Source organism: Bos grunniens, chromosome 10 (genome assembly GCF_055505025.1).
Source record: "Bos grunniens cultivar Pamir isolate PY7600 chromosome 10, Bosgru_T2T1.0, whole genome shotgun sequence".
NCBI classification, from domain to species: Eukaryota; Metazoa; Chordata; class Mammalia; order Artiodactyla; family Bovidae; genus Bos; species Bos grunniens.
Window position 1 is genome coordinate 24103970 of NC_141174.1, and position 9562 is coordinate 24113531.

Sequence of the window (9562 nt, forward strand, 5' to 3'; positions counted from 1 at the left end):
GAGAAAGAGGAGATTTTTACTTTTTTTTTTTTGGCTGTATGACATGCAGGATCCTAGTTCCCTGACCAGGGCTGGAACCTGGACCCCCCTGCAACGGAAGCACAGAGACTTAACGTTAGACCACCAGGGAAGTCCCAAAGAGGAGAATTTTAAGCCTAAGCTGGGGCTCAAGCCTTTTTATACTGTTCATAGGCTTCTTAAGGCAAAGCTACTGGAGCGGGTTCCCATTTCCTCGTCCAGTGGACCACGTTTTGTCAGAACTCTTCACTGTGACCCATCCATCTTGGGTGGCCCTGCCCGGTATGGCTTATAGCTTTATTGAATTATGCAAGCCCGTTCGCTATGACAAGGCTGTGCTTTTGAACTGTGGTGCTGGAGAAGACTCTTGAGAGGCCCTTGGACTGCAAGATCAAATCAGTCAGTCCTAAAGGAAATCAGTACTGAATAGTCATTGGAAGGACTGATTCTGAAGCTGAAGCTCCAATACTTTGGCCACCTGACGCGAAGAACCAACTCATTGAAAAAGACCCTGATGCTGGGAAAGATTGAGGGCAAAAGGAGAAGGGGGTGGCAGAAGACAAATGGTTAGATTACATCACCGACTCAATGGACATGAATTTTAGCAAACTCGGAGAATACTGAAGGACAGGGAAGGCTGGTGTGCTGCAGTCCGTGGATTGCAAAGAGTTGGGCACAACTTAGTGACTGAAAAACAACAAGGGGGTCGAGCATAGACCTAGTGTCCAGGAATTAGCATCTAGTCTCTGATTAACTTTTAGAAACATTTTATTCATTTATTTTTGGCTGTGCTGGGACTTTGTTGCTGTGTGGGCTTTTCTCTAGTTGCGGCCAGAGGGGGCTACTCTTCATTGAAGTGCACAGGCTGCTCATTGCATGGCTTCTCTCCTTGTGGAACACGGGCTCTAGAGCAGAGGCTCAGTACTTGTGGCACACGGGCTTAGGTGCTCTGTAGCATGCGATATCTTCCTGAACCAGGAATCAAACCCATGTCTCCAGCATTGGCAGGTGGATTCTTTACCACTGAGCCACCAGGGAAGCCGAGCATCCATTCTAAACTTCAAATATTTTACCCAACATGTCCACTCCCATATATTGGACCCTGGGTCCTGAGTTTTAATTTGGAAAACAAGATGATTTGTGTAGGTCAAGATCTACGTGGTCCAATTTGCTAGCCACTGGTCACCTGTGGCTATATAAATCGTAATTAAAATAAAATGTAAACTTCAGTTCCTCACACTAAGCCACAGTTTAAGTGCTCCATAACCATTAGTGGTATCGGACAGAGCAGATATAAAACATTTCCATCAGCAAAGATGGTTTTATTGGCTAATGCTGGCTTAGAGAAAAGGGCCACATGTAAACAGGAGGTCTGTTTATTTTACTCATCATCCCACTCCTGGACCAAGACCTGGACAACCTTGGCAAGTTACTTCTGTTTCTTTACCTGTAAATGCAAAGAAAAACAGCACCTACCCCGTAGGGCTGTTAGGATTAATGGACCACTTAGCATGGAACTCCAAATATGGCAGCTATTACTATTAGTGTGACTAGTAAGGTGCAGTGAGGCACAGGGCTGAGCCACAGCTATGTCTGGGGGTAGCTGGGGGGCTTTGGAAGAGGGGTCCCTGAGACCGGCAGGGTCATGCTGGAGAGCGTGGTGGGGAGGTCCATTCTGGGAGAAAACAACTGCCTTGCTCTGTCTTCAGGGCTGCCTGACTCAGTTGACCCCAGCCTCACCCACTTCTCCTGTCCTAAGCCAATGACAAGACACCTGAGCGGTGTCAGAGGGAGACAGGAGGGAGGGAGGGGGGAGGTGGCCATGATCTGTGCCCTGGTTTGGGGTGTACACAAAGCTGAGGTCTGGGCATCTCAGCACCCGGCTGTCCTCAACATAAGTTGCCTGCTGGTGGCCCTAGAAGTACAACTGCCATCTTAGCACGGATTACCCTGACTTAGAATAGAAAGGAAGAGCTGCTCTGGTTCTCAGAGAGACCTCAGAAACTTACTGTCAGTTTTTAAAATCCTAATAATGACAACCAAAACAGTAACGATGGCAGTAATTTTTAAAAACCTGCTATCAATTTCCTTATTGCTACAGTGATAACTCATTCATCTAGAATTCAATATCTGGCAACCTCACTTATCTGCAAAACAAAGCACACCATCAGAAATCAGGGAAGAAAGGAAAAGCCCGGAGAAATTGACACTCACATGATAACAGCACTAATGCTTTCAGACACCACTTATCTTTTTTTGAAAGCACCATCTAATAACCCAGGTTAGTTGTCTGAGTCTAATCAGATTGTAAGCAATTTACAGAGTAGCCAGTGGAGATGGGGCACCCTGACAGCATGAGAAGTGGCAACTGGCAATAAGAGAGGAGACAGAGAAACTATGAAAAGCAGATCACAAATGCACATAGCACAGCAGCCTGGATCTGTTTCAGGGCCCATGTTTGACGGCATCTCTGCTGTTTCTGCATAATTCCATGCTCCTACCAGTGGGCTCAGAACCTACCGGTTGGGCTAGAAGTCCAACAGGTGAGCGATACAATGGTTAGCCTTGTATTCACATAGGGCCAACCCTCCCGCATCCAGTCCAGGTTTTCCCCAGCATCTCTGAGATGCAGGGTTACCTTTGTGCTGTTATCACATTCTCCCCCCACCGAGAATGCCAACCGGAAGGGAAGGCTGTAGTTTCATGTTTGGAGGCCTGTCATCCATCCACCCAATGTTTATTCTTCAAACTCCTGCTGTGGGTCTCCATTTCCTCTTCTGTAAGCTGAAGGTTGGTCTGCATACCAACACATGGTCTGATAGGCAAGGCTTTTGGGGACTGGGCAATAATGATCACGAACACTATCAAGGATTTACCAGGCATAGGTGCTTTCAAAGTGCTTTCCATGGCTGACCCTTAATCCTCCCAACAACCCTATGAGGCTCAGGTAAGTGGCAAAAGGCCTGGCAATTGTTATAATACTCTGCTGTCAATGTCTTGAAGTTCTTAATCTTTGAACCAGGAGCCTACCTTTTCATTTTTTATTGGGCCCTGCAACTTACATTGCTGGTCTCCCCTCGAGAGTAGCTGAGCAACTGACACTTCTGGTCCCTGACCAACCACAATCTCATCACCTGAGAGCTAGTTAGACGTTCAGAGCCCCGGGCTGGGCACAGCCCTCCAGAGGCAGATCACATCCAGAGCCTGTGACCTCAGTCACTGTCGTCCATTTCCTTCCACATCTGCATTTATGGGAAATGTATCATTGATTTCACAGGCTTACGTGCTCAGTCACTCTAAATCAGTTCCGACTCTTTGCAACCCCATGGACTGTAGCCCACCAGGCTCCTCTGTCCATGCAAGAATAGTAGAGCAAGTTGCCATTTTCTCCTCCGGGGGATCTTCCTGACCCAGGGATCGAACCTGGGTCTCCTTAGTCTCCTGCACTGGCAGATGGATTCTTTACCACTGAACCACCTGGAAAGTCCCTGATTGCATAGAAAAGACCTCAATTTCTGATCTTCAAGTGAGAGGCAGTTCATCCTTTTTCTGGGAAGTGAGCTTCTAAGACTCCTAAATTCTACTACAGCGTGGTTGGGCATCCCACAGGCTGTCAGAAGCACTAGCTAATTCAGAGGACACTACAACCCTGGGTTGGGACTAAGACTCAGCGGACTAAAGACTCCTTGAGACTAAGAAGCTGAGGGCAAAAAATTTAAGGAGGCACGTGCTCTCGGGTGCTGACTCCACAACTGCAGGGTTCTGAGATGCATCCCTCCTTTAAAAGTAAAAAAAAAAAAAAAAATTGAAAAGTGAAAGTGGGGGAAAGTGAAAGTTGGAAGTGAGAGGTCTGATTAGCTGGTGGTGCCATCCAAGCTGCACACTGGGACGCTGAAAAGTGCCAGGCTCCAGTCCTGGGGATTTCTGGTTAGAGTAACTCCTGTACAGGGTACTTCAAAAAAAGAGCACGATTGTTCAGAGTCACCATCCAGTCTTTTGGTCACCTCTTGCCATGTTTAACCCTAGAAAGCTCACAGCAACCCTTAACCCCTCACATACCTCTAAGGTCACAGCTCTACAATTGTTGGGACTGGCTTCACTCTGCAACCAAGAACCGCGGACGTGGGAAAAGTTGAGTGTGTCGGGATTTTGGCTTTTGTGGAGGCAAGAGTGCAGGTGGGAGGCCAGGCTGAAGATGGCTCACCTGAATCCATCTCAAACCATTCACATCACCTGGGAGAGGCAGAGACTCCTGGAGGCAGTGCCTAGCTGGGGCTCCGAATCAGCAAAGGGTACTAACCTTCAGCTGGCACTCGTGGTGGCTGGAGCTCAGAGGCCCCTGACCATAGGAGGGCTGCGAAGCCTAGTGATTTTCCAGAGTTAGGTTCCCAGAGCCACTTACCTTCAGAGAGTCTTTTCTCACCTGCAGAGATTTCTAAAATGAGGATTCCCCAATCCACGAAGCAGAATCTCCTGGGGATGGGCACGGCCCCTGCCACTTTTGTATGAAGTAGAAAATGCAGATGCAGCCCTGCTTGTCAAGTGGACAAAGCCTTTAGGTGAAGAACCCTGGGGGCTCAGGGATCAAAGACTGGGGGGCAGGGACTGCCCTTCAGCCCCCACAATAGGCCCTTGTCATGCAGAACACAACCTTTAGTGCCCTGAGCCAGGGCCCTGGGTGGGGCTGCTCACAGCCTTGCAGGTGGTTCTGATGAACTGCCAGGGGGGGGCCTGAGGCCTGGAGAGCGGATGTGACCAGGTGTGATACATCTTGGCCAACACAAGGCACCAAGGCCACTCGCTTCCTGCTGGGGTTTCTCAGATATTCCCAGGCCAAGGTTCTGCCCCTTTCTCTTGCTTGTGTGCTTGTCTCTTTGCGACCCCATGAACTGTAGCCTGCCAGGGTCCTCTGTCCTTGGGAGTCTCCAGGCAGGAGTGGGTTGCCATGCCCTCCTCCAGGAGATCTTCCCAACTCAGGGATCAAACCCACAACTCTTAGTCTCCTGCATTGGCAGGCAGGTTCTTTACCACTTGTAAGCCACTTGGGAAGCACCCCCTTTCTCTTTTACTCACATGAAATAAACAAAAAGCAAGTCTAACCTCCAGGAATAACATTTAGGGAAGGGAGTGAGGAGGGAAGAGGAAGGAAGGGGGAAGAGAAGGATGGGAGGGCCCTTATCTACATTAAACAGGTCCCAGTCTGCTGTGCCCAGCTGAGTCATGCTCTGTATCCGGCTCCACCTCCATCTCCCAGGCAGGAGACAGCTGCCTGGGCATTTCTCCTTCAGGGCTGGGTGCTGGGGGGTAGGCAGGATTGGTGGTCCTGTGGAAAAGCAGAAAGTCTGGGCTCTCCCACACCAAAGGCTGACGGAGCACCCTAGAGAGACAGACAGTTCTCTCAAGGTGTTCCAGCTTTTCCAGTGGAATAGGGAGGTGAGCTTCAGAGTGTTCATGAGAGGGCACAGCACCCCTTCATGTCAGCAAGATGTTCCGAGTCATGTATTTCTTTTGGCATTGCCCTGTAGCATCCATTATGGTGAGAGCCGGCAGCAGCTGGGATAGAGAGGTGGGTGTATCAGTCAGCTTTCACTAAGTCATACCTTTGGAGCAAACAGCCCTGCTCCCCAAACCTCAGTGTATAACAACAAAGGCTTGCTTCTGACTCTCTTTGACTCTAGCCTTCTTCCCCAGCTGTCCTCATTAATGGACTCAAGCTGTAGGAGCAGCCTCTCCATGGGCCATGCTGGGCTGTGGTACAGGGAAAGAGCGATAGTGGTATCAAGTGATGGTGCTTAAAGGCCTGCTGGGATATGCGGCTGACGTTTCATTGGTCAAAGCAAGTCACGTGACCCGTCCCAAGTCACTTGCATGTGACCTGGCACAGGAATGTCTAATTCTATCACAGGGATAGGGCAGTGAATAATTTGGGAACAATAATGCAGTCTACCACGGTGGTAGACCTGATTTAGGCCAAGCGGATTCCTTCTAAGAACATACTTTGGGCAAAGCAGACAGTGTGAAGTGGTGGAAAGAAACAGAGTTGGAATCAGACAGGCCTATATTTTAACCTGGACTCAGTCACATACAAGTTGTGTGATGTTGTCCAAGTTATTTACCTACCTCTCTGAATCTTCATTTTCATCTACAGAATGGGTATAATACCTAGTTCACTGAGAAATTTGAGGATTAAATGAGTAGTAAATGTTAAGTTAATGTTAAGTCTTTGGCACATGGCAGGAATACAGTAACACAGGAGATGTAAGAGATGCGGCTTTGATCCCTGGGTCGGGAAGATCGCCTAGAGGAGGAAATGGCAACCCATTCCAGTATTCATGCCTGGAGAATCCCATGGACAGGGGAACCTGGCGGGCTACAGTCCATGGGGTTGCAGAGAGTCAGACATGATAAGCTGCTTAGCACACATGCACAGGAATACAGTAAATATAAACTTCCTACTCTATTCTCTGCCCATGTTTTGTATTTTACCCGTGACTCTGGAGGTATTTACTATCAAGATTCCTTCTACTAACCTCACAGGGTTGAGATCAAATGGAACGGAGAGATTTTGTGTTCTTACTAGGCGCACGGCTCCACACAGTTTACCTTCATGATCTCACTTATTTGGCCCAATAACCCTGTGAGGTAAGTACTATTGTTACCCCATTTTACCCATGAGGAAAATGAGGACCAGAGAAGATAAGTAACTTACCAAAGGTCATACAGTGACAGAAGTAGGATTTAAAGCCATGCTTTAGATTCCAGGACCTGAGCTCTAGAGCAACGCTTTTCAAGAGTGATTTGTTTGATAGATAAGAAATTGAGAGTAAGTTTGGAAGCTTATGGGAGCTGGACATGGCCATGACGCTCAAGTGCAGGAGTGGTGGCCTTATTTCACGAACAGGATACAGACCGGTTTGGGTGATGTAGAAGTCTCTGGTAAGTTGCATGTTGTGGAGGCTGTTTTCTTCATGCAAAGTAGGACCACATCTTGTCTATGACTCAGAGGCAATGGAAATCGCTGGCTGTCACCACAGATGATATGAGTGGCTTTGCTCTGGATCACTGCATTCACTATGTGCTGGTGGGCCAGCCCTGTGAACTGCAGCAGACCAGGGAGATATTTGTGGTTAATCAAAATGGTACCTGTTTACACTGAATATGTGAGACCTGGGCTGAGGGTCTGTGTATTGCCCATGGCAACTGGTTTGTGCCTTGTACACAGGATATACTCAATATGAGCCTCCTGTTCCAGTGAATGGATGAACTGATGGGTGAACGAATGAATATGTTTCTCACAGGACAATTTGATGACCTTAAGCAAAGCCCAGATTTGGGCAAAATTTCACTTCCAGCTTTTCCTGCTGTCTGCATTTCTAGCTCCTCTCTCCTCCTGCTTTCTAGTCTCTGCCTAAGCTCTTAAATGCAAGCCCTCCTTTTCCTGTGAGTGGTGCCCTGTTCTGGGCCTCTCACTGCCCTCCCCACCAACTTTCCAGTTCTGAGTCTCTTCCAGGGGGACCCCTCCTCCAGTTGGCTGCCCCTGGGGAGTAGGGGTCTATCCCCAACAGAGATAAAACAGAGCATAGGCAAGTGGGGATGGTCTGTATTGAGTCTGAAAGAGTCAGCAGCTTTCTAAAAACATTGCACTTGGTGCTGGTATAGACACCAGAGGCCAGCATTAGTATGTGCTGCTGGTGAGGGCATCTAGAAATCTGGATGTTGCTAGAAAGCAGCTTGGAGATATGTATCAAGAATTAAAAGAATGTATATCTTTAACTTAAAATTAAGCTCTAGACATTTGTCTGAAAGAATCAGGGATGTAGCAAAATCTTTTGTACAGAGATATTTAACATAGCATCATTTACACAGTGAAACAGGAACTTCAAACTACATGGAAATGATTAAATCCATTCTAACTCAGGCATGATGAAATATCATGCAGCCATTAAAGTTATGTTTTTGAATTGTTTTTAATGATTTGAGAAGATGCTTATTAGCTATCAAAAATGAAAAAAGGAAGGGTTTAAATTTTTCAATAAAATTAATGTATGTATGTAGAAGCCCAAGAATACTGGAGTGGGTAGCCTATCCCTTCTCCAGTGGATCTTCCCAACCCAGGAATCGAATCGGGGTCTCCTTTATTGAAGGTGGATTCTTTACCAACTGAGCTATGAGGGAAGCCCATAATTATATCAATTATATAAAATATATACGTGCATGTAAAAATACTCATCACCTGTTTAGGTGATGGGATTTAAGTGGTTTTATTCTTTTTGGTATTTTCTACATTTTCTATAATGAGCACAGATTACTTTTATGATCAGAAATAAACGTAGGAAACATTGTTTGAAGTCTTTTCTGGTTTTGCAGCAGTTAATCCCTCACTGCAGTCTGCTTTGATGTGGACACTGCTGGAGAAAGTGCTCCTGCATTTGCGTCGGGAGGAAGTCTTGTTAGCTTGTTTTCTGGTCTTGGCTTTGCCACTAACTGGCTGTGGGACCGTGGACAAGTAATTTATAAAATAAAGTACTGGATGAGATGATTTAAGGCTTAGATTCTGATTCTGTGATTTTAATAAACTCAGTGGGTCAAGGTATTCATCATGAATAAGCACCATGATTTATCTTTTTCTACTGTAAGTATCTTAAATGGAATTCTTTTTAAGAAAATATTTATCAGCTGTTCTGGGTCTTCACTGCTGTGCAGGCTTCTCTTTAGCTGCAGTGAGTGGGGCCTAGTCTTCATTGCAGTGTGCAACTTCTCAATTTGGTGGCTTTTCCAGTTGCAGAGCATGGGCTCTAAGTGTGCAGGCTTCAGTAGTTGCGGCACGTGGGCTCAGCAGTTGTGGTTTCTGGGCTCTAGAGCACAGGCTCAGTATTTGTGGTGCACGGGCTTACTTGCTCCATGGCATGTGGGATCTTCTGGGACCGGGGATCAAAACTAGGTCTCCTGCATTGGCAGGTGGATTCTTTACCACCTAGCCACCAGGAAAGACCTTCAGTGGAATTCTTAGCTATAGCCAAATGAGTGAGTCTCTAATGGTGGAATTTTGCATCAGACTGTGAATTAACCTCCACCCAAATACTGACCTTAGAGCTGTCTACAGCTTACACATTCCAAACATTAGCTGGCCCTTTTAAGAGAGTCAGGGTCCCTTCCACATCAGCCTCTGGACCTGAGAGGGAAATGAAAAGTCCTTGGAACAATAAGACAAGTTCCTTTGTCCTGAGTTTCCTTCCCTTTCCTGCTTCCTTCCCCTAGTCTCAGCTGTTTGCCACTGTGTGTCTGCTTCTTCTGTCTCCCTCCTCTTGCCTGTGGTTGAGTCTGGTTTATGTCACTGTGGTTCCTTGGTAGACTGGTGGCTTAGCCACCACAGCCAGGGGAGGAAGCGGTGTGACTCAGGCTCTGGGTCCAGTGAGTCAGACTCAGGGTGGGCTGGACCAGGGGCTTTTCTAGGACAAGAAGCAGGTTCTAAGTATGCAGAGGCCTTAACTCCCTCCTAGCAGGGACACTGTCAGGAGAAAGAACCAATCCTTCCCCCTTCCCC